Raw genomic sequence first — 26,127 nt, 5'->3', positions numbered from 1 at the left:
AATTCAGAAATGGAATGATCTTTTCCCATGTTTTCACCATAGTGTTTAACAGATAGGTTTAGGAAAAAGAAATGGGACCTTTAATTCATTCAATTGAATTATTGAATTATAATTGAATTCAATTCTTCTATGTCTGGATGCTGCTGGCCCCAGTTAGAGGGCAGGGACTTCAGCATATTAATACAAATGTGTTCAAGGGTTTGTCTTTATCCATTTTCTCTTTTAAATGATCTTCAGAGCCAACTTGGAAGATTATTAAGACACCTAGGAGGCACTCAAGTTTCATTCTGAGAATCCTGAAAGAGAGGTAAGAGAAGTACAGTAGTCCCCCTTTATCTGTGAGGGATACATTCCAAGAACCCCCAAAGGATGCCTGAAACTATAGATACTACTGAACCCTAAATATACTATGTTTTTTTTTCTATATATACACACACCTAGGTTAAGTTTAATTTATAAATTAGGCACTGTAAGAGATTAACAACTAATAATAAAAGAGAACAATTACAACAATATACTGTAATAAAATTTATGAGAATGTGGCCTCATTTTCTTTCAAAATATCTTACTCTACTAGACTCACTCCTTTGTGATGACATGAGATAATACAATGTCCACTTGGTGAGAGGAAGTGGGGTGAATGGTATTGGCATTGTGATGTAGCCTTAAGACTCCGGTTGACTTTCTGAAGATACATCAGGCAAAGGATGGATCATCTGCTTCCTGACTGCAGTTGATGGTAGACAAAAAGAAACCACAGGTAAGTTTGGCGGGGTAGGGGGGGGCACTGTAACCATACACAGAATTTACACATGTAAACTTAAATGTAAGAGGACTAGATGTTTGCACATGTCCATGTTACATGAATGCTCCTGAAGTTCTGTAAACACTAAAAGGAGGAGAAAAATGAGTTAGGGATGGCTATTGGGTGCTGGTGAAATAAACATGAAATAAAGTGACAGGAAGAGTTTTATAACTACTATTTATGGCCTGACAGAAGGGAATGAATTTCTGTCCATCTCTCTTGGAGCTTCTTTCCATGTTGGTCTCTCCCTTTCTTCACAGTTTGGGGATAGACTGTTATGTCTTATATCCCTGTGTGTGTGGAATACAAAGAATACTCACTTAGGATTTAGGAGACTTGGTTTCTCTAACCCCCACTGCCTTTCTATATACCTGGGTCTTTCCTCCCTCTGACCTGCCCTAACCATACATTCAGAATTTAAGTAAATTATATCTAAAAGCAGTATAACCTCCAGATTCTATAAGGAAAAGGAATGACTGAAGGGCAGCTAGCTTGTACTGAGCAGAAGGATGGCTTGGGACTGTGCTTTCCTGGCATGACACATAAAAGAAGAAAAATCAGTTACCCATATCAAAGCATGAGATGTGTAAATTCCTTTCCTCCAGTATTCCTCTAAAAGCACCTGCCTTCTGAAATCTACCACAGTTCTGTCATTCCATGTTTCTAAGTTTGTTCCCCACATATTTACTCACCCTGTCCACCAAACCATGTTTGAGGATTACCAACAGAGTCTGGATGACAGCCTATGGAGAGAAGCAGTGTATAAGAACACAGACTCTCTAGTCAGATTTTCTGAGTTCAACTCCCAGATCCACCCTTTTCTACAGGTGAACTCTTGGGCAATTCACTTTAGTCTCTCTATGCCCCACTTTCTCATCTGTCAAAAGAGGAAATAAGTAGTATCTACACCACTGTGTGGTTGTGAGATGCATTCATTAATACATGTAAAGTTTTTAGACCAGTGACTCGTCTGCAATAAAGCAGTTAATAAAGTGTTGCTACTTTTAATTCATTTTAATTTAATTTATTTTAATTCAATTTGGAATTGCCAAAGATAGATATTTTATATAATTCTGATTTTCCTTCCTTCCTTCTTTGCTTTCTTCCTTCCTTCCTTCCTTCCTTACTTCCTTCCCTCCTTCCTTCCTCCACTCCTTCCTTCCTTTCTTCCTTCCTCCACTCCTTCCTTCCTTCTTTTCTTTCATCCATCTTTCTTTTCTTCACCTCTGTCTGCTCCTACTTTTCTAGGTAGGTGTTTTAGGAGGCCTTCACTTACTTACTGAATACCTTGGGCCAATCTGGGTTGATGAAGCAGGCCACAGGCCAGGGGGCTTGCTGGGCCTCTCTAGTGTCTAGGCTATGCTCATTGTAAGCTCCCTTGAGCAACAGAGAGTGCCAGACATGGATTTCATTAATCCTACCATCAGTAGGTCTGAATTCATTGCAACTAATACAATACCTGTTTCTCTAACTATGCCAACATTTTCTTGACACTGTGTTTGACCTCCTGTTATTTCTCAACAAAAGCTGGCAAGTATGACCCAGCAGTGAAGTAAAACAGCCCAGCGGGCCACAGACTGCTGAGTGCATCCATGCTGAAATGAACAGCACATTCCAAAGAGATCCACAGCAGCTCAGAAGAAAAGTAAAAAAGAAAGAAAAATAAAAAGGAAAGAATGCAGAATCACTTAGAGGAGAGATTAATTCCCTAGGTCACCAGACTTCCATGTCTATCTTCCCTACGTTGAAAACCAGGGTGACTTCTATCCTAGAACCCCTGACCATTCCAATTCTAGTGCCATATTTTGCAGTGTCATTCTCAGCTGTCCCATGTCCCCTTTATCCTCACACACACACACATAAAATCGCATATGTCCTCCTGATGGGACAAGGCTCCGAGATCTTTGAATTTTCTACCAGCAACACCAAAAGAGAAAGCAGGATATCATAGGTATGTGTAGGTTTAGTTATAGTTCGGATTTGGGATGAATCAGATGGGGAAGATTTCTACATGGTATAAAAATATGTGAAGAAAGGGGGGAGTTTGTTTAGTTTCAAAGGCTTTAACTTTAAACTTTTCCCTCAAGGCTTTTGTGAGAAATTGGTACATTAAACTAATTTCCCTGTTCTATATCCAACCCTGATGGAGTTTTTATTTTCTCGGCTAAAATACGAAATCTTCCTTGGATCCCTTCCTAGCTGGTTGATATAAGGAATGTTAACAGAAGGGGAAGTCATTGAGACAAACACTCTGGAAGGTGCATACAGTCATTCAACACAGTTGTTGGACAACAGTATATCCCAGTTACTGTCATAGGCCCTGAGCCAAAAGAAGATGAATAATATTAGGAACTTGCCTGCCCTCAGAGACTCATGCTCTAATAGGATAATAGACATTATCCTATTCACTGTAATGAAGTGAATCTTTACAAACTGTCAGAATTGCCATGAAGAAAATATCCAGAGTCCCGTGGGAGAGAAAATTGGGAGAATCTAGTTTAGTCTGAAAGGCACAAGAAAAAGTTTCTCTAAGGGGAAAGCTGTATCTGGTTGTAATCTGTAGAAAAATATAAGAAGGTTTAAAAACTGAAACTTCCATGTGGAATTATTAATAAGTTCATCAATGATAATATCCCCTTGTTTTCAAATAAAGTTAGCTGAAAAGATGAAGTAGTTTAATGGAATTGAACACTTAATCTTCTCAAGGATCAGAGGCACTTTTTGTTTATTAAACTATAAAAAGTAACTGCTACCTATTCCTAGATCTCCAGAGGCCAAAATTTTATTCCAAAATCTAATCCTTCCTGGTATTCCTTAGTGCTGTTTGCATAGAATCCCACACAGAGTGGATACTAACAAATATCTGAATGATTGTGAGAATCAGTTAGAAAGGCTTGCACAAAGCTAGGAATGTAAATTAAAAGGAGGAACAGACGTATGTTGAGATAGGAAGAACAGAGGGAAGAGTAATGATCTGTCCATTGATGATAGGGTTTGGAAAGGAAGTTTTCTTGGGAACTAATTCCTAGATCCTACCATTCATTTGCCTGTACAAATGATGCACTCTCTAGTCAGGGAAGGAAAATCTCGGTATCTGGTCCTTATTCCTTTTATGAATACAAACCACTCACAGAAGCCCATAATGATCATTAAAAGAGGGAAAATTGAAGCCTTGAATGAAATGTTAAAATATGATGTTCACAATAAAATACTATCTTCTCCACTATAACTATATGAACACTGTATGTCATCAGGGGTTCACAAAAATGACAAAAATGGGCATTGTTGTAACCTACATCTGGGAAACTAGATTTGTAGCTATGGACTTTGGTCAAGTAACTTAATTTCCAGAGGTGAAGATTGTTCATCTCTGATTAGACATTCTAACCCTAAAATTATTTTTATAAATTGTTGTTGGTTTTATTTTTTTTCATGTAGTCTCTCAATTCTTGCTACACCACTTACGGTAGAGTTTCCATCAATCCTATTGACAGATGTGGAAATTAAGACTCAGCGTGTTTACTTATTCAAAGTTATCTTAGCAGAAAAAATTATAAAAACAGAACTCAAACCTTAATCCTTTCATTCCAAGTTTTATGTGCATTTCAGTACATCATGCATCCTTTGAGTATCCAATTATATTGTATGTATTTGATAATGTTTGATAAATGGTAAGGTGTTGCATACACATGAGGTACTACTTGATCACCAAAGAGTTCATTAATTAATGCATTTATTCTTTTGTTATTTTAATGAACCCTTTCTGAATACATATTAAATGTTTTCATCACTGTCCTGGATGCTAGGGGAATATGAGGAGCTACTTTGCTGTCTATATCTAGAGATATCCCTGGCATATATTTCTTTGTCATAAATTGGCACACTGATCTAGAGAACAATCTTTTGCAAGACAATCATTCTAGAGCAATTACTTTTATATTTGCTGCAGCACAGAAGGACATTAGTAATTTCAGACACTGGATTTTAGCCACTGAAGTCACTTACCTGTTGGTTTATAGGTGTCTCCTTATTTCACTGCTTGCACCATTAGAATAAAAGTAGGTCACCATACACTGGGGTGCACAGACCTGGCTAGTTAAGTACACATGTAAATGACAGATTTTTCAATGGAGTGGCTTCAAGATAAGCAGCAAATATGTATATTCCTCTAAAGTATTGTTCCAAAAATGTTAGCAAAGATTCACAAAAAACAAGAAGCCTATCTGAGTTAGAGGCTTTGCTTTTATTACTGAGGACTATAAATAACTAATCTAACACATTTGGAATACTACAGAGTCTGTTGAAGGTCTCCAGGTGAAGACATTCACTTTTGTATGTAGAGGAAAGTTTTTTCATTCAATAAAATCTGAGACAGAATTTTTAAGTAACAAGCAAATTGTGGGCCGGATTGGCATTTTGTAATGATTATTAGCCTTATATTTGGACTTGATTCTCAAGTATATTTAATGGTTACAAATGATCTGAATTAGTTGTCAATTTTGAAATTAAACAGCATTATTTTACAGTCAAGGAAAGCATTCACAGAAAAGAAATATTAAATTCAATTATATGGTACCAAATATGAAGTAGCCACTTCTAGCTCTTTGATTATATACTTTGTTTACCAGCTTATTTTCTAAGCACTTTCAGATACTTTTCCATTAAAATATATTACAGATGCCTATGCAGGTAGATTAAATTATATGACATTGCCAATATTAGGCCATATTTGTTCAATAGAAATGGAAATTTCAACTTAATACGTGGTCCTACAGATGAGGGTAACCTTAGTCATGCCAACCTCCCCATCTCTTATATGAAAACTTTTTTTCCTAATGGAGCCACTTAAAATGAAATTAAAGAGATTTTAAAAGCCCTCTTTCCTTTTATTCATTTAATGAAATCAATGTTCCTCTATTTTCAAGTGTTCTTATCAAACCACTATAAGGACTAATTATTCCAACCAAACCAGGGCAAAAAAAAATTTTTTTGGAGTGAGATTTATGCTGAAAAGACAACATTGATTTCCTCAAAATGCAGAAATGGGGAAAGGTACAGGGAGAAGACTATACCCTACATGATTAAATATGATAGATAAAATGCCAAATTATGAAAGTCAAAGACATACATAAATACTTAGATTTCATTAAAATACAGTATTTTGGCATAGTTCAGCAGTAAGATGAACCCCCGAAACTCTGATAATCATTAAAAAATCAGCTTAGTTTCTCAGAAGAGATTATCAATTAGTAGTATTTGCTTTTTAACACCTAGTCACAATCAATTTTGCTAATTTCATTTGTAAAAGCTATTTTGAAATTGGCAATATATCTCATCCCTGCTTTTCTCTTGTGGCTCTATGACCTCATGGTGCTCTAACTTGGCCTTGGTAAGTTAGGTTCCAAAGAGTTCCAATCTTAAATTAACAAATTCTCTGTCTTCCTGTGCCCACCTTATTTCTGGCAGCATAGACTATTTCATCTTAGATAATCCAGGCTTGATATAATGGGTAATGTTCATCAATTAAAATGGAAGGTAATGGACCAGTGCTGGAAAAGGTGATCCATGACCAGACTGTTCTGATCTTTCATAGTACTGTCTGCTGACCTATTTGGCAAGTTGAATTCACTCTTCTCATTCATGCATAACTGGAGGCACTTAAACATTAAAGGATTGGAACTTCTCTCCCCCTCATCCCTTGACCTAGGTTAAACCTGTTGTTACTCCTTGGTCCAGGATGAAGGAGAATGTGTAGTATATACATATGTGTGAATGTGTGAATGTGCGTGTGTGTGCATGCATGCATATGCTCAAAGTTGTGCACACTGCAAGTGGTGATCTAGTGAAAAATGCACCAGGCTTTATGTTTCATGTGCCAACATTCTATAAGCATAAAATATATGTAAATGAGGATCATCCAGTTAACCTAGAATGCCAGTAGCTATACATTAAGTCTCAACAGATAATTATCATTTATAAACCCTCTTTCTATGCCTTGAATCTTGGCTTTTCTCTTAAAATATGCATAAGGGTATCTTGGGTATACATAGTGAAATGGATCTTAAATGTGTTGGGTCAAAGAGGAGCAGAAAGTTGATAAAGATAAGTGATGCAAGATTTACACTTTAGGAAGAACCATGAATCATGGTACAATACACTGTTAAAATGGCTGTTGGATGCTGGAAAGAAATGATAGCCTGCAGGGAAGCAAACTACAAATGCAAGAAATACTAAGGCAAATGGTGAAGGGATGATTAGAGAAGTGGGCATGCTATAGTGGATTTACTAAGTGAGACAAGAAAACACAATAGCTGATTATGTTACAAAAGAGCCCCCATGACTCTGTTTACCAAAGTCATTAGCAATGCACTGATGAGAGTGAAACTAGCACATTTGAAAAGCTCAGTGATGGCCATCCTCTCTCATCCAGGGTAGGTAAGAGATGCTAAGAATTTGGCTCACTGGTAGCAATGGGGATAAGATACTCTTATTTAGAGAAGTCAGATGACAGTAAGTTTGAAGTCATTATAGTGACGAGTGCCCATGTCAATGTGCAGCCCAAGAATTAGGTAGATGATTCAAAGGACACAGTGTTTCTATGGGAAATATAGATAGTCAGCCAACAAGCGTACAAGCAGTCACTCCAATAAAATATTCGGATGCCTTGCCCAGTTTCCAATCTGAGCCAGTTCTTGAACCCCATTAATTAATCCATTGATTAATGGAGAGGCTGTGTCCCCATGAGGAATGATTTTGAACATCATGGCATGTGTATACAATTATGATTCCTCCAATATCCCAAAGGACTTACAGCTATTTAAACAGATAACCATACACTGTTAAAATATGAATGCTGTGACATTTTGAGAACTGTGGAACGCAGTTCAGGCTGATGTTAACACTTGAAAGCCTGAGTCATAATCATGGTCCTGCTGTTAAGGTAGGTGCATCTGAGGACCTGATAATAAGTGGAGTTCTGGCTCAGGGTTAGCTGACATTAAGTCTTTGTGGTTCACAGACATCCCAGAAATTATTTGTCTGGTCTTTGAATGCTTAATTGGAATGGACGTATTTGGTTCTTAGAAGAACCCCATATTGATTTCTTGGCTTATGGGACCAGAGCTATTGAAGTGGGGAAAGTAGAGTGGAAACCTTTGATTCTGTCCCCAACCCTACTTTTAGACACAATAATACACCAAAAGTCCCTTATTGGCATGGACATGAGCTGTGAAGATCTTATTACAAGTTAACACCATCTACCATGGGAGAGGCCCCACTGGCTTACAGTGCAACATAATGGGCTCCCAAATGGAGCAGCCTTGCTAGTGGAGATGGAGGCTATGCATACATAAACCTACCAACATGGTCTTCAACTACCCAAATCTGAGTTAGCTCTGGCCATTGCTTAATATAAACCTGCCATCAACAGAGACCAATATGGAGCAGGAACTCCCCTCAAGGAGACCAGTTAGTTATTTGGTTTCAAGATGACTACATTGGACCATTTTCATCACAAAAAGGCACCAATTCATTTTGACTGAGGCAGATACACATTAAAGTTAGAGGCCTGCCTTTTAGTCCTCAGGGCCTTGGCCAGCACCACTATCTAAGGGCATATGAAGTTTTGATCTAGCACTCAGAATACTGCACAATATTACCTCAGAAAAAGGAAACTACCAAAAGAGGTATGGAAGTGGACATATGAATCATCACATACTACCCCACCCACAATCTGCCAACTTGATAGAGTAGATGCAGATGAGGCACCAACTTGGAGGTGACAACCCACAAGGATGATATGTTGTCCCCCAAGATGTAGTTTATATCCTAAATCAGTGACCGATTTATGGCACTAGGTCCCCATTAGATAGAATATATGGGTCCAGATCAAAGGAGAGGAGGTAAGGGTGGTCCACTTACCCTTACTCCCATTGACCCACTTGGAGAATTTGTGCTTTAGTCTCTGTTTTCTAGATGCCATCTTCTTAGAGGAGCAACACTTCCAACAACGAACAGTACAAATCCTATTGAACTTTAAACTATTGGTGCTGCCAAGTCATTTGGGCTCCTTATGCCAAGTGACTAAGAGATAAGGAAAAGAATCACAACACTGGCATGGGTAGTTTATCCTGGTCATCAGGAGAAGAGCAGGCGACTGTTACACAGTGCTGATAAGGAGGGAATGCTTGACATCTCCTTCACTCACTGTAGCAACTCTTAGTACTCTCTTGACCAATTTGATGGTAAATGGACAAGTGCATCAGTTGTAGCTAACCATGGTGAGAAGATCATGGTGATCAGGGCCTCATACTACAGAGGGATTACAGTCTGGTTCACTATAAGGTGAGTCACCTAGATGAGCAGAAGTGCTAGCAAAAGTTTAAGTGCATCTAGAATGGATAATAAATAAGAGATATGATGAGTTATCAGTTGCAGTCCCAAGATGAGCTTCTATGTGGTCACCGTAGTTTTTAAATTCTTCTTCTAAGGTTCTCCAGGAAAATATCAACTAGAATATCATAGGGGATGTTTCCAAATGGGATGAACAGTCTGCATTGGTGGTATAGTGGTGAGCATAGCTGCCTTCCAAATGGGATGAACTTATTATTAAAGCAAGTGGATCTAAGCAGTTGCAAGGAGTACATCATAAGGCGTGCTATAGCTGATGCATCATCCAAAATCTTTTTCAAGATCAAGGTATCCTTCCCTCACGTTCTCCAGGAATTGACTTCAGCTAAAAGGAAGCCATCCCACCCAAGGTTAATCTTATTTTTAAGGTCAGGCTACAAAAATTGAGCTTCTTGCTTCAATTCTAAAGGGCCATCTCAGCTCTGGACCTCCCCTCGTATTTGGCTGAGAACTTTGTTTTGACCACAACATCATTAATTTTTTTCTCTTTTTCAAGACTTGCATGTATTTTCCTTAGATATATTGCTCCTGAGAACATGCTCATGAAAACCTCCTGCATGCAAACCTCTGTATCAGAATCTATTTCTTGAAGTAACTGACTTATGACACAAGGTCACACAAACTATAAGTGACATCCAGAGTTTGAACTCAGACTTCCAGACTCTCACTGTAGTGCTCTTTCCTTTACATGATACTGATAAATCCTCTCAATATGTTTTTTAATCTATGCTATTATATAGTGTGGTACATAAGTTTTATATTTATACAAACTAGAATATAAGCTTCTTGAGGACAAGGGTATGTATCGTAAGTGTATTTACTCCCTAAATTGAGCAAATTTACTATCTTATATTAAACACTCAATTAACATTGTATTTGTTCAATGAATAACTTTTGACTAACTATCATGATAGATAAATACTTTCCAGTTCATTTGAAAATTATGATCATAATTAACATTCAAGTATTTTCTTTATGGGAATTGCAGTATATTAGAAAAGTTGTTAAGAATGCATGTCATCCTTTCTGAGTTTCCTTTCTGTATTGCTACCAATACAGGTATGCACATAACTCCCTATTTTTCTAATTCCTCTTCATTGCCCACTACATTTATTGCTATCTTTATCTTCCTAAAATATAATTGTGAGTGAATAATTCTCTTTCTCAAAAGCCTGCATGAATCCCTGTTTTCTAAAGGATAAGTCTAAACTTAGTAAAATTTTTCTAGTTGAATTGGAGGCTCTCTAAACTTTATTACCACTTAATTTCCCAGTTTTATTTACCATCACTTTATTCGTGTGCCCTAAATTTCTTCCTGTATGATATTATTCTCACTATTTCTTTTCCTCTCAAATGCTCTTCCAATCTCCATTAGTCAAAATTTTAACAATCCTTCAGGGCCCAGATGAAATGCCGCTTCCCCAGTCCTTATTCATACTCTTCCAATAACTACCCTTCCCAAGGTAGAAGTCATTAATCTCTTTCTATATTTAGTGCCCATGCCACTATTTTTTCTCTTATGGAATGTACTATTTTAAAACATGTGTATTAAACATATTTGTATTTGTCTTATCCCCCATCCTCACTGTTTTTTTTTTTTTCTTTTTACCCTCAATACGTAGTCTGGTGTGTGGTGCTAAGTAATTTTTATTGAGTGAATGAAATACAGATGGATGTTGACAACATAATAGCTGAGTGACCAGCCATGAAACTGAGTTGTCTGTCTCACTTAAGATATATATGTGGAATGTATTTAATGACACTTAGATGGTAAAATATGTAAATAATGAGGGAAGACTTTAGAAATAGAAAGGATTTCAATTTCTCTTGTGTATATATGTTTGTGTTATGGTCTCTTCAATGTGTCATATAAATTTGCTTGTTTTCCAAACATCAGTATTTTTAAATGGGTTTTAACATGGCTTTGATATTAATCTTCAGCTATAATTTTGGTTATAGTAGCCTGCTTTTCTTTGCCAGGATAGGGGAAGTTAATATTGAGAATTATTTAATACCTTACTATATGCTTCATTTGGATGTGATTAGAAATACAATGGAAAACAATTATCACTTTCTTTTTTTAAAAAAAGATTTTATTTATTTATCTGACAGAGAGAGAGATAGCCAAAGAGGGAACACAAGCAGGGGGAGTGGGAGAGGGAGAAGCAGGCTTCCCTTTGAGCAGGGAGCCCGACGCAGGGAGCCCGACGCAGGGAGCCCGACGCAGGGCTCGATCCCAGGCCCTGGGTTCATGACCTGAGCCGAAGACAGACGCTTAACAGCTGAGCCATCCAGGCCCCCCGAATTACCACTTTCCTATGCCTCTTGACAGTTGGGATGTAATGTCAGAGGCCCACTTCAGCACCTTGGTCAGAGCAATAGGATTAAGAGCTTTTTTTTTTTTTTTTTTTTTTTTTTTTGTATTTCTACAAGTTGGCTTCAATAGGGCAAATATTGTTTCTCTATGCCAATAAATGCATATTCAAAAGTTATTGGCAAAGGGATATAAAGCCAACCAAAATCATTCTATAAGTATCCACTAATAAAGATCTTTGTAAAAAAATCAATCATAGAGTCCTCAGGATGAAAAAAAAACCCATGAAGATCATCTATTCCAAAATTCCTACCTCCCTTTGTATATGAACAAACACTTCTACTGAAGTTACTTTTAAGCAAACAATTTTACATAAAAAAGAAAAGAAACACAATCCTTTGATTTTTTAAAAATAAAATATACACATCTGTGTGTAGAAGGAAAGAGAAGTATAGAGAAATGTGCGTAGTGGTTTCAGAGTTGTGCTTGTTCTTTTTTCTTATCTTTATTTTCTGTTATTTTTCTCATAAGTGTGTGATTTTAAAAATAATACATATTTTTGATAAAAATAAATCATTAGCTTGCTCTTGCAATGCTAAAGTGAAGCAGGAGCCTTATCAGTGATCATAGATTTAAGTAAGTCACATCCCTCATGGGTCTAATATATTTTGATAGCAGCAGTGACAATAAAGGTAAAGAGACCAACCTAAGAGCATAATGATATCCTGAGAACAAGCCATAGCAATTTAGTTGACCATTCTTCCTAGTCACAGAGTCCTTGTCCATTTTTAAATTACCAACTTTCTGTTTGTACTTGAAACAGGGGCTATAAACAGTTGTTCTAGATGGTTTTGAAAATATCTTCCAGTTCTCATAATTTTTACTTCCAGGCTTTCATATTCTATGCTGATACCTTCCTTTATAGATGATCATGACAGTGATAATGATAATTAGCATTTCTGTGTACTATGTGTCAAAGCAATTTTAAATATTTCAATATAACCGATCTACTCTTTGCCTCGAGACTTGAGTTAGGCACAATTATACTGTCAATATTATAAATGAGCCAAAGTCCTAAAAAGCTTAAGTAATGTGTCTAAAGCCACACAACCGTTAAGAAGAAAATGATAATCCGTTCTAAATTGTGAGGAAATCAGCCTTTTTTGGAACTTATCAATTAATAGTTTTAAGTTTTAGTTGACTCCAGACATGATGTGAAGATTGCTTTAACTGGTCTTTGTAGAATTGAAGACTCAATATTCAATAAAAGTCATCCAAAATGTCAGTATTTCTCAGTGTTGGTTATAGTAGATCCCAAAGCCTATTGATCAGATTACAAAAATTTATGAGATAGTAAATATGCACTGAGAACTTTCTTAGTTCTTTTAGATTTAAGAAAATATTTTATGGAGAGTAATATGCTTTTTATTTATATTTTCTGCACACTGTGTCTCTAGACAAGCTGAGTCATCTGTCTCTGATTTGGTATAGGGTCAGAGCTGTCATGATAGTAATATGAAAGGAAAAAAGTGGGAAATTCAGCTTTGACTTTCCAAATAATATTGCAGAATTAGTTTGTTTCTCAGAGTCCATAGTCTCTCATGGTTTGTCTCCCCCTCCAATCCCCCCCTTCATTTTTCCCTTCTGTCTTTTTTTTTTTTTTGACATATAATGTATTATTTGTTTCAGAGGTACTAGTCTGTGATTCATCAGTCTTACACAATTCACAGCGCTCACCATAGCACATACCCTCCCCAATGTCTATCACCCAGCCACCCCATCCCTCCCACCCCCCACCACTCCAACAACCCTCAGTTTGTTTCCTGAGATTAAGAATTCCTCATATCAGTGTAGGAGGGTTCCCCTTTCTCCGCATCCTTGCCAACATCTGTCATTTCATGACTTGTTAATTTTAGCCATTCTGACTGGTGTGAGGTGGTATCTCATTGAGGTTTTGATTTGGATTTCCCTGATGCCAAGCGATGTTGAGCACTTTTTCATGGCACACATGAGTTTTATAAATTTATCACATGTTCATCACCATGACCTCTGTTCATTATCTTTTGTTATTATGTCTCTTTAGCTTTTCTACAAATTGTTTTGGTTTGGTTAGTAACAGAAATATAAATGAGAAAAAAATGTCATACAAAGTTCTCCTTTCCTCCACTGGTTCCGACCCAAAACACTTTTTTAAGAAAAGATTTATTTATCTATCTGAGAGAGAGAGTGGGGAGAAGGGCAGTGGGAGAGGTAGAAGATCTCTAGCAGAGTCCCTGCTCAGCACAGTGCCCGACTCGGGGTTCGATTTCACAACCCTGAGACCATGACCTGAGCTGAAATCAAGAGTTGGCTGTTCAACCTACTGAGCCACCCAGGCGCTCCTCACACAAAAAACTTTTTATTGTTGATCTCATTTCCATTTCTTGCTCTGTTTATGTATACTTTTTTTTAAAGATTTTTAAAATTTATTTATTTGACAGAGAGAGACACAGCAACAGAGGGAACACAAGCAGGGGGAGTGGGAGAGGGAGAAGCAGGTTTCCCGTTGAGCAGGTAGATTGAGGCGGGGCTCGATCCCAGGATGCTGGGATCATGACCTGAGCCGAAGGCAGACATTTAACCCACTGAGCCACCCAAGCGCCCCTATGTATACATTTTTATTAAATTGTTTCAGGTAATGAAGTTACAATTATGTTTATGTTTTTATCATTTAGCATATATTTCATGACTCATTTCCTTTGTATATAAAAGGTGGAATGTAAAGTATATAAATGCATATGCATATATAAAAATGAAATATATTATTAGGGGAACTTTCATAAAACTATTATTTGATGGTTAATTAATAGCATCAGAAAAGATATTTCTCAATATTTTGCATGGAAACAGTTTTTGACATTCTGTATCTTTCATCAAGCTAAAAAATATAGTAATCTGCAAGGGATGATAGTAGAGTCTTTTTTTTTTAAATTTTTTTTATTGTTATGTTAATCCCCATACATTACATCATTAGTTTTAGATATAGTGTTCCATGATTCATTGTTTGTGCATAACACCCAGTGCTCCATGCAGAACATGCCCTCCTCAATACCCATCACCAGGCTAACCCATCCTCCCACCCCCCTCCCCTCTAGAACCCTCAGTTTGTTTTTCAGAGTCCATCGTCTGTCATGGTTCTTCTCCCCCTCCGATTTCCCCCCCTTCATTCTTCCCCTCCTGCTACATTCTTCTTCTTCTTTTTTTCTTTCTTAACATATATTGCATTATTTGTTTCAGAGGTACAGATCTGAGATTCAACAGTCTTGCACAATTCACAGCACTTACCAGAGCACATACCCTCCCCAGTGTCCATCACCCAGTCACCCCATCCCTCCCACCCCACCCCCCACTCCAGCAACCCTCAGTTTGTTTCCTGAAATTAAGAATTCCTCATATCAGTGAGGTCATATGATACATGTCTTTCTCTGTTTGACTTATTTCGCTCAGCATAATACCCTCCAGTTCCATCCACGTCGTTGCAAATGGCAAGAGCTCATTCCTTTTGATGGCTGCATAATATTCTATTGTATATATATACCACATCATCTTTATCCATTCATCTGTCAATGGACATCTTGGCTCTTTCCACAGTTTGGCTATTGTGGACATTGCTGCTATAAACATCGGGGTGCACATACCCTTTCGGGTCCCTACTTTTGTATCTTTGGGGTAAATACCCAGTAGTGCAACTGCTGGATCATATGGTAGCTCTATTTTCAACTTTTTGAGGAACCTCCATACTGTTTTCCAGAATGGCTGCACCAGCTTGCATTCCCACCAACAGTGTAGGAGGGTTCCCCTTTCTCCGCATCCCCGCCAACATCTGTCATTTCCTGACTTGTTAATTTTAGCCATTCTGACTGGTGTGAGGTGGTATCTCATTGAGGTTTTGATTTGGATTTCCCTGATGCCGAGCGATATTGAGCACTTTTTCATGTGTCTGTTGGCCATTTGGATGTCTTCTTTGGAAAAATGTCTGTTCATGTCTTCTGCCCATTTCTTGATTGGATTCTTTGTTCTTTGGGTGTTGAGTTTGATGAGTTCTTTATAGATTTTGGATACTAGCCCTTTATCTGATATGTCATTTGCAAATATCTTCTCCCATTCTGTCGGTTGTCTTTTGGTTTTGTTGACTGTTTCCTTTGCTTTGCAAAAGCTTTTTATCTTGACGAAGTCCCAATAGTTCATTTTTGCCCTTGCTTCCCTTGCCTTTGGCGATGTTTCTAGGAAGAAGTTGCTGCGGCTGAGGTCGAAGAGGTTGCTGCCTGTGCTCTCCTTTAGGATTTTGATGGACTCCTGTCTCACATTGAGGTCTTTCAACCATTTGGAGTCTATTTTTGTGTGTGGTGTAAGGAAATGGTCCAGTTTCATTCTTCTGCATGTGGCTGTCCAATTTTTCCAACACCATTTGTTGAAGAGACTGTCTTTTTTCCATTGGACATTCTTTCCTGCTTTGTCAAAGATTAGTTGACCATAGAGTTGAGGGTCCATTTCTGGGCTCTCTATTCTGTTCCATTGATCTATGTGCCTGTTTTTGTGCCAGTACCATACTGTCTTGATGATGACAGCTTTGTATTAGAGCTTGAAGTCCGGAATTGTGATGCCGCCAGCTTTGCTTTTCTTTTTCAACATTCCTCTGGCTATGCGGGGTCTTTTGTGGTTCCATACAAATTTTAGGATTATTTGTTCCATTTCTTTGAAAAAAGTGGATGGTATTTTGATGGGGATTGCATTGAATGTGTAGATTGCTCTAGGTAGGATTGACATCTTCACAATATTGGTTCTTCCAATCCATGAGCATGGAACGTTTTTCCATTTCTTTGTGTCTTCCTCAATTTCTTTCATGAGTATTTTATAGTTTTCTGAGTACAGATCCTTTGCCTCTTTGGTTAGATTTATTCCTAGGTATCTTATGGTTTTGGGTGCAATTGTAAATGGGATCGACTCCTTAATTTCTCTTTCTTCTGACTTGTTGGTGTATAGGAATGCCACTGACTTCTGTGCATTGATTTTATATCCTGCCACTTTACTGAATTCCTGTATGAGTTCTAGCAGTTTTGGGGTGGAGTCTTTGGGATTTTCCACATAAAGTATCATATCATCTGCAAAGAGTGACAGTTTGACTTCTTCTTTGCCGATTTGGATGCCTTTTATTTCTTTTTGTTGTCTGATTGCTGTGGCTAGGACTTCCAATACTATGTTGAATAGCAGTGGTGATAGTGGACATCCCTGCCGCGTTCCTGACCTTAGGGGGAAAGCTCTCAGTTTTTCCCCATTGAGAATGATATTCGCTGTGGGTTTTTCATAGATGGCTTTTATGCTATTGAGGTATGTACCCTCTATCCCTATACTCTGAAGAGTTTTGATCAAGAAAGGATGCTGTACTTTGTCAAATGCTTTTTCTGCATATATTGAGAGGATCATATGATTCTTGTTCTTTCTTTTGTTAAAGTATTGTATCACGTTCATTGATTTGCGGATGTTGAACCAACCTTGCAGCCCAGGGATAAATCCCACTTGGTCATGGTGAATAATCCTTTTATTGTACTGTTAGATCCTATTGGCTAGTATTTTGGTGAGAATTTTTGCATCCATGTTCATCAGGGATATTGGTCTGTAATTCTCCTTTTTGATGGGGTCTTTGTCTGGTTTTGGGATCAAGGTAATGCTGGCCTCATAAAATGAGTTTGGAAGTTTTCCTTCCATTTCTATATTTTGGAACAGTTTCAGAAGAATAGGTATTAATTCTTCTTTAAATGTTTGGTAGAATTCCCCTGGGAAGCCATCTGGCCCTGGGCTTTTGTGTTTTGGGAGATTTTTGATGACTGCTTCAATTTCCTTAGTGGTTATAGGTCTGTTCAGGTTTTCTATTTCTTCCTGGTTCAGTTTTGGTAGTTGATACATCTCTAGGAATGCATCCATTTCTTCCAGGTTATCGAATTTGCTGGCATAGAGTTGCTCATAATATGTTCTTATAATTGTTTGTATTTCTTTGGTGTTGGTTGTGATTTCTCCTCTTTCATTCATGATTTTGTTGATTTGGGTCATTTCTCTTTTCTTTTTGATAAGTCTGGCCACGGGTTTATCAATCTTGTTAATTCTTTCAAAGAACCAGCTCCTAGTTTTGTTGATCTGTTCTACTGTTCTTTTGGTTTCTATTTCATTGATTTCTGCTCTGATCTTTATTATTTCTCTTCTCCTGCTGGGTTTAGGATTTATTTGCTGTTCTTTCTCCAGCTCCTTTAGGTGTAGGGTTAGGTTGTGTACTTGAGACTTTTCTTGTTTCTTGAGAAAGGCTTGTATTGCTATATACTTTCCTCTCAGGTCTGCCTTTGCTGTATCCCAAAGATTTTGAATAGTTGTGTTTTCATTTTCATTGGTTTCCATGAATTTTTTTAATTCTTCTTTAATTTCCTGGTTGACCCATTCATTCTTCAGTAGGATGCTCTTTAGCCTCCATGTATTTGAGTTCTTTCCAACTTTCCTCTTGTGATTGAGTTCTAGTTTCAAAGCATTGTGGTCTGAAAATATGCAGGGAATGATCCCAATCTTTTGGTACCGGTTGAGACCTGATTTATGACCTAGGATGTGATCTATTCTGGAGAATGTTCCATGGGCACTAGAGAAGAATGTGTATTCCGTTGCTTTGGGATGCAATGTTCTGAATATGTCTGTGAAGTCCATTTGGTCCAGTGTGTCATTTAAAGTCTTTATTTCCTTGTTGATCTTTTGCTTAGACGATCTGTCCATTTCAGTGAGGGGGGTGTTAAAGTCCCCCACTATTATTGTATTGTTATCGATGTGTTTCTTTGCTTTTGTTATTAATTGCCTTATATAATTGGCTGCTCCCATGTTAGGGGCATAGATATTTACAATTGTTAGATCTTCCTGTTGGATAGACCCTTTAAGTAGGATATAGTGTCCTTCCTCATCTCTTATTACAGTCTTTGGTTTAAAATCTAATTTATCTGATATAAGGATTGCCACCCCAGCTTTCTTTTGGTGTCCATTAGCATGGTAAATGGTTGTCCACCCCCTCACTTTCAATCTGGGGGTGTCTTTGGGTCTAAAATGAGTCTCTTGCAGACAGCATATCGATGGGTCTTGTTTTTTAATCCAATCTGATAGCCTGTGTCTTTTGATTGGGGCATTTAGCCCATTTACATTCAGGGTAACTATTGAAAGATAGGAATTTAGTGCCATTGTATTGCCTGTAAAGTGACTGTTACTGTATATTGTTTGTGTTCCTTTCTGGTCTATGTTGCTTTTAGGCTCTCTCTTTGCTTAGAGGATTTCTTGTAGGGCTGGTTTCGTGTTTGCAAATTCCTTTAGTTTTTGTTTGTCCTGGAAGCTTTTTATCTCTCCTTCAATTTTCAATGACAGCCTAGCTGGATATAGTATTCTTGGCTGCATATTTTTCTCATTTAGTCCTCTGAATATGTCCTGCCAGTCCTTTCTGGCCTGCCAGGTCTCTGTGGATAAGTCTGTTGCCAATCTAATGTTTCTACCATTGTAGGTTACATATCTCTTGTCCCGAGCTGCTTTCAGGATTTTCTCTTTGTCTCTGAGACTCGTAAGTTTTACTATTAGATGTTGGGATGTTGACCTATTTTTATTGATTTTGAGAGGGGTTCTCTGTGCTTACTGGATTTTGATGCCTGTTTCCTTCCACAAATTAGGGAAGTTCTCTGCTATAATTTGCTCCATTATACCTTCTGCCCCTCTCTCTCTTTCTTTCTTTTTTTTTTTTAAAGATTTTATTTATTTATTTGACAGAGAGAGAGAGACAGCGAGAGAAGGAACACAAGCAGGGGGAGTGGGAGAGGGAGAAGCAGGCTTCCCGCTGAGCAGGGAGCCCGATGTGGGGCTCGATCCCAGGACCCTGAGATCATGACCTGAGCCGAAGGCAGTCGCTTAACCAACTGAGCCACCCAGGCGCCCCCCTCTCTCTCTTTCTTCTTCTTCTGGGATCCCAATTATTCTAATGTTGTTTCGTCTTATGGTTTCGTTTATCTCTCGAATTCTGCCCTCGTGATCCAGTAGTTGTTTATCTCTCTTTTTCTCAGCTTCTTTATTTTCCATCATTTGGTCTTCTATCTCACTGATTCTTTCTTCTGCCTCATTTATCCTAGCAGTTAGCGCCCCCATATTTGATTGCACCTCATTAATAGCCTTTTTGATTTCTACTTGGTTAGATTTTAGTTCTTTTACTTCTCCAGAAAGGGTTTCTCTAATAACTTCCATGCTTTTTTCAAGCCCAGCTAGTATCTTTAAAGTGATGATTCTGAACTCTAGATCTGACATCGTACTAATGTCCGTATTGAGTAGGTCCCTGGCAGTCGGTACTACCTCTTGTTCTTTTTGTTGAGGTGATTTTTTCCGTCTTGTCATTTTGTGCAGAGGAGAATAGATTAATGAGAGAACAAAATGCTAGCAGGGTAACAACGTCCCCAGAAAATATACTCTAAACAAATCAGAAAAGACCTGAAGCAGTGGGAAAGAAAGGGAAAGAGAGAAAAAAGAAAAAGAAAGAAAAAAAGAAAAAAGAAAAAGATAAAGATAAAGATAAAAACAAACAAAAACAGAACAAAACAAAACAAAAACAGAATGTGATCAAATATGATCAGGCTGGTATATAGATCAGTGCCACACACTAGATTTTGGGTGTATTTTGGTCTGTTAAAAGAAAGTGCCTCCCAAAATTTTAAAGAAAGAAAAACTTATATATGTACAAAAATAAGGGTTGATATGATGAAGGGATGGAATATGACTGTAAAGATGGAAATTATAAAAAATTTTATAAAAGGAATTGATAAGTTGTTTGAAAAAAGAAAGAAGAGGATTTAAAAAAAAAGAAAAGAAAAAAGGGAGAGAATGTGATCAGGCAGGGGAGTAGAAAAAAACCATACACTAGAGATTTAGAGTATATTTTGATCTGTTAGAAGAAACTATCTCAAAATTTTAAAGAGAGAACAACTTATATATATATGCCAAAAATACAGGTAACTACTATGAAGGGATAGAATATGACTCTAAACATGAAAAATAAAAATGTTTTTTTAAAAAAGGGATTGATAAGATGTTGGTTGAAAAAGGGAAAAAGAAAAATTCGAAAAAAAAAGACTGTCAAAAAAAATAATTTACTTTGAAAGACTAAAGAATCATGGTAAAAAAAGCCATGAATTCTATGTGCAGTATTCCCCTAGCGCTGGAGTTCTGCCGTTCTCACTGATCGGTAAACCTGGCCTTGGCTGGCTGTTCTCGCTGATCTTCTGGGGGAGGGGCCTGTTGCCGTGGTTCCCAAACGTCTTTGCCGGAGGCGGAATTGCCCCGCCCTTGCCCGGTGGGGCTAAGTAATCTGCTCGGGTTTGCTCTCCGGAGCTTTTGTTCCCTGCAAGCTTTCCGTACAGCTTTGGAGGCGGAGAGTGAAAATGGCGGCCTCCCAGTCTCTGCCTCGGAGGAGCCGAGACCTCGGGGTCCCGCTCCTCAGCGAGACCCCAGAGAAAAGCAGTCAGTCACTCCCGTCTCCCCGGTCTCCGGCCGCACTCCATGCTCACCCGGCCTGTGACCGCGCGTTTCTATCTCTGGCTCCCGACCCCGGGTGGAGTCTCCAAACCCAGCAGATCCCCGCGGTGCGCTCCCGTGCTGCTCCTCCCGGGGGAGGAAGGTGAGTCTCCCCGGATCTGCCGCTTGTTGGGTCCCTGCTGGAGGAGCAGTGGCCCGACTGTGCCACGGATCACGGTTTATAGCAACCCCGAGCTGAGAGCCCGCGCCTCGGCTCTGTCTCTGCAGCCGGCTTCCCCACTCTGATACCTGGGAGCTCTGCCGCACTCAGGCACCCCCGGTCTTTCTGTGACCCCGAGGGTCCTGAGACCACACTGTCCCGCGAGGGTTCCACCCCCCACTTAGCCACCAGAGTGAGGTCCCTCAGCGGCGCAGACTTCTAAAAGTTCCGATTTGTGCTCCGTGGCTCTATCACTTGCCAGAAGCAGCCGATGGAGGCCACTCCCCCGCCGTCTATCCTCCCGAATATCACCTCGGATTCACTTCTCCGCACGTCCTACCTTCCAGAAAGTGGTCGCTTTTCTGTTCAGAGAGTTGTTTCTATTCTTTTCTTCTATCTCTTGTTGAGTTTGTAGGTGTTCAGAATGGTTTGATCCCTATCCAGCTGAATTCCTGAGAGGAGACAAAATCCAGGTCTCCTACTCCTCCGCCATCTTGCTCTGCCCCCCGATAGTAGAGTCTTAGAGAAAAACTAATCGACATTGCTTCAGACTTTTAGATGGGCCATGATTTTCTAATATTTTAGCAAATAGAGAACACAAAGGGAAACCTTAAAATAGTCACATATATAAAATGAAGTTGAATACATTTAAAATAACAAAAATCGCTGCTCTTTACACTTTCTAATATTTTGGAGGAAAAAGAAGAAAAAGTGGGGTTGATAAAATAATTTACTTTGTTACCCACAATATATGAGATTCTTTTCTTTTTCTTTTTAAAGAGATTTTATTGGTTTGAGAGAGAGAGAGAGAGTACGAGGGGGGCAGGGGCAGTGGGAGAAGGAGAAGCAGACTTCCCACTGAGCAGGGAGCCCAACGCAGGGCTCCATCCCAGGACCCTGGGATCATGACCTGAGCTGAAGACAGACCCTTAACCGACTGAGCCACCCAATCTCCCCAGAGATTCTTTCCTTCATTTTATTTTATTTTATTTTTTTAATGAATTTTATTTCATTATGTTATGTTAATCATCATACATTACATCATTAGTTTTTGATGTAGTGTTCCATGATTCATTGTTTCTTTCCTTCATTTTATAATAATTATCTCATAAAATATAGTCCTTGAAAATGAGCCCGGGTTGCATCTATAATCAGGAAATAGTGTAGATTATTTTCAAAATTAACAATTCTTGGTTAAGCCTGGTACTCTTGGATCCATGCCTGAGACTAGTTTGTTGTCAGAAGGAGAGTAAATCTCTCCATTCCTAAACCATATGAGTAAGAAAGAACCATAGGTGAGGTGATATGATACTGCAATAAAAGGGAAGTCTAAATCCTCCAAAAGAAAAGATAAGTGTAAAGTGGTAGTTTGGAGAGGAGGGAATAGGAGAATTAGGAGTGGGGATACAAAGGTTGGGACAGAATGAAGGGCATGGATTGCATGTATAATCAGAAAAGAATGTAGCTTATTTTCACAATTAACCCCTCAGAACTCAAAATTTGAAACTCTTGTCAATTAACAGAATCATCTAGAGGGTTAAAGGGTCTTAATCAGAACTTTTAGCAAAAAAATAAATAAATAAATAAATAGGTGTTGGTCCTATTGATAGAAATGATTTTATTGAATTAAACTTCTAAACAATACCTGAAATTTTCATCTTCATCAGATTTTTTTTGAGTGTCCTTTCAATATATGAGGCTCATAACAAATGCAGATACACAAATGTGTAATATTAGACACAAGACTTTGCCTCATAAGACAACAAATTCTTCCTGGGCAAGATTTTGAAGAATTTCTTTCTGGTCTTTCAAAATTAGAAGGCTTAAATGGGGACTTTTTTAGCCACTCTGATTCCAACATGAGGCCTGGAGATTTTTTGCTATTTATCTTCAAATCCTTAAAAGTGTAAATATTTTTTCATAAAGCAATTACAATTCCAAGAAATAAACTGGGAAAATATGTTCCCACAAGAATCTACACTGTTACATTATAGATAACAAAGAAAATAGAAAGCAATCTTCATATATGAGAATAAGTAATTAGTTAAATATGTTATAGTATATTCACACAATAGTCATACTAAATATTAACTGAAAATCATATTGTACAAGAATTTAATAATCAGAAAAAATGCTAGTATTTCGTAAGAAAGGTATAACACTGCATATATAATATACAGATCATTTAGTGTATATATACGTAACATTTTATTACATATTTTTCAGTGCATGTTTTTAATGAAATGTGTAAATGTGTATACAAATATGTGACGTGAAGTAATTTGTTGCAATTTATTTTTTTTTCTTTTTTGGTCTTTATATATTTGGTAATTTGTAACTTGCTTCTAAACACTTGATCAATGCAGAAGAAAGATGCATTGTAACCTACATTTATTTTACTATACATTTTGATTACCAGCTACAAATGAGCCCCTGTTATTTTCAAAAGAGCCTATAGTATTTCTCTGTTCAACTTACTTTTCGCTCCCCACAAACACTTGTAAATCGTTTATTGGGAGACAAGAACTCATTGAAGTATTGAGATGATGTAGCTTTATTTTTCCCTTTTGATGGTTTCAGCCTTGTTGCACTGAATTACCTTTTCCATTTGGGGGTGGATCTTATCAGTTTTAGGTCATTTTTATTCATGAAAATAAGTCCAGGTTCATGAAAATGTAGGTTAAACTTCAAGGCACTTTAGAATAGGGAGAGCTGCTCCTGCTTTCTTCTTTTAATTTGGGTACATATCTACATAACCAGATGAGGTTTAGCCTATGATTATTCATAGTTGCTGCTTTCCTGGATCATATGACAGTCTATTGTTGTCCTCTATGTCCTCTATGCAGACATCCAAATGTTGATTTTTCTATATATTTTGGACATATGTCTGGTTTGGTTGCAAGAGAGTAAGGTTATATCTCTTGTCCCAATATTCCTTCCAGGTTAGTATTTATCACTCTAAAGAAGTCACAGATTGGACAGTAAATTGTATGACCATGCTCCTTGTGGGATATATTTATGTGGACTTTCTAGGGGAGAAGAACTTCTACACAGCTTTGACTTAATCCCTTCTAACAAACCCTCTTCCTCTAACTTCAGTTCATACCACCAGATGTCTACCCTAGAGTCTCTTGCCTCTCACGCCCATTGCTTAGGAGATGGAGATCTCAAACTCAGCAGCTTCTGCCATGTGGATCAACCCCCCAGGAATCCCTTTCCCTTGAACAACATTGGGAGTCCAGTTGCTCTGCTGCCTCCTCTTTCATTTCCCTCGCATGCAAGATCATACTGCGGCAGCCAGTGTCTATCCAAGAAGCAAAAGTTCACATCTTTTTTCTCACTTGTGTTTTTTAATCTTTACATGATTCTCTTCCATACCTACATTAGCTCCAAGGGGGAAATTCCCTTACCTTAATTTTAATGGGAAAGTGCTTGTGGTAGGCATTTTTATCAGTGAAGATTCCAAAAATATAATGACTATCACTATATATTCTCCCTAGTCCTCATGTTACATGTGCAGCACATTTAAGATCTTCAAAGAAAGTTTAGAACAGCCTATTAAACAAACAAACAAAAAACTTAGGATTTTGAAACCAAACTGGTGATATGAACCAGGGACAAGTGGTAATTTCTACTACCTACATCCCTGTACCTTTGTCTGTGAAGGGTCAGCCTGACTCAGTCTTAAGAAATTGAGAGCATTTTAAAAGAAATCTATAAAAAGTGACACTTACTAGTTACTATTCTAATACCATTGTAAATAAGCATGAAAGGTGATGACTGAGTTGATTTTAAGGATGCAAATAATATAGCTAAGTTATTGTCCTTACCTTTTTGGATTTTATAGGTTTCATCTTACTTTTATTATTAACAGAACATTGTTAGAGGTTACAGCATGTTTCATTGTACAGAAATTTTTGCTGGATTCCAAAAGAGATACTTTATTTTATAAAAATCTACCCTGCAGTCACTTGGGCTAGTCATCATTCTCTGAATATTCCTCATATTTTGCCTGTTGAGATTTTCTTCTCTTTTTTTTCCTCCTACCTTTACCTCTACTGATGCAATTCTAACTTTATACCCAATGAATGTCTTTGACATCAAGTGTTCAATGAATCCTTTCCTAATTTCCTTCCACTACCAACTTGTAAACTCTTTTAAGACATGGGCCATGGGCCATAGAACATAAAATTGTACTTTGAACATAGTGGGAAAACAGTGAGTATTTACTGAAGTGTATCAGTAGAAATATGTATAACTGATTTTTAGTGTTGCATTTTATGAAGTATGAAGTTTTCCATTCAAAAATTAAATGGAAATGGACTTTTATGACTGAATCTTAACTTACATGTGATCTTTTAATATTACAAGATTAACTCAAAAATTTGTGGGATAGAGCAAACATTATCTCCATTTTTTTTTTTTTTAAAGATTTTATTTATTTATTTGAGAGAGAGAGAATGAGAGAGAACACATGAGAGGGGGGAGGGTCAGAGGCAGAAGCAGACTCCCTGCCGAGCAGGGAGCCCGATGCGGGACTCGATCCAGGGACTCCAGGATCATGACCTGAGCCGAAGGCAGTCGCTTAACCAACTGAGCCACCCAGGCGCCCAAACATTATCTCCATTTTACAGGTGAATACAATTTGACCTTTCAACAACATGGGAGTTAGGGGTACTGACCTCCCTGCACAGTGGAAAATCCATGTGCAACTTTTGATCCCTCAAAAACTTCACTAATAGCTTACTATTGATCTGAAGTTTTACCAATATTATAAAGTCAATTAATACATATTTTGTATGTTATGTGTATTATGTACAGTATTCTTACAATATA

The 26,127-nt window shown here is 37.9% G+C and overlaps 1 long non-coding RNA gene across 1 annotated transcript in view; it reads left to right on the top strand.

The window, feature by feature from the left end:
- Positions 1-280: 280 nt before the first annotated feature.
- The window catches only part of LOC118545603 (uncharacterized), a 28,346-nt gene continuing 2,499 nt past the window's right edge, over positions 281-26,127 (top strand). The window contains exons 1-2 of the long non-coding RNA XR_004922162.1: positions 281-307; positions 578-760. This is a non-coding gene — a long non-coding RNA (uncharacterized LOC118545603). The remainder of the gene's footprint in view (positions 308-577; positions 761-26,127) is intronic.

The sequence above is a fragment of the Halichoerus grypus genome, chromosome 1 (assembly GCF_964656455.1).
Source record: "Halichoerus grypus chromosome 1, mHalGry1.hap1.1, whole genome shotgun sequence".
NCBI lineage: Eukaryota > Metazoa > Chordata > Mammalia > Carnivora > Phocidae > Halichoerus > Halichoerus grypus.
Note: the sequence above shows the minus strand (reverse complement) of the source record. Positions and strands in the feature narration are given on the sequence as shown.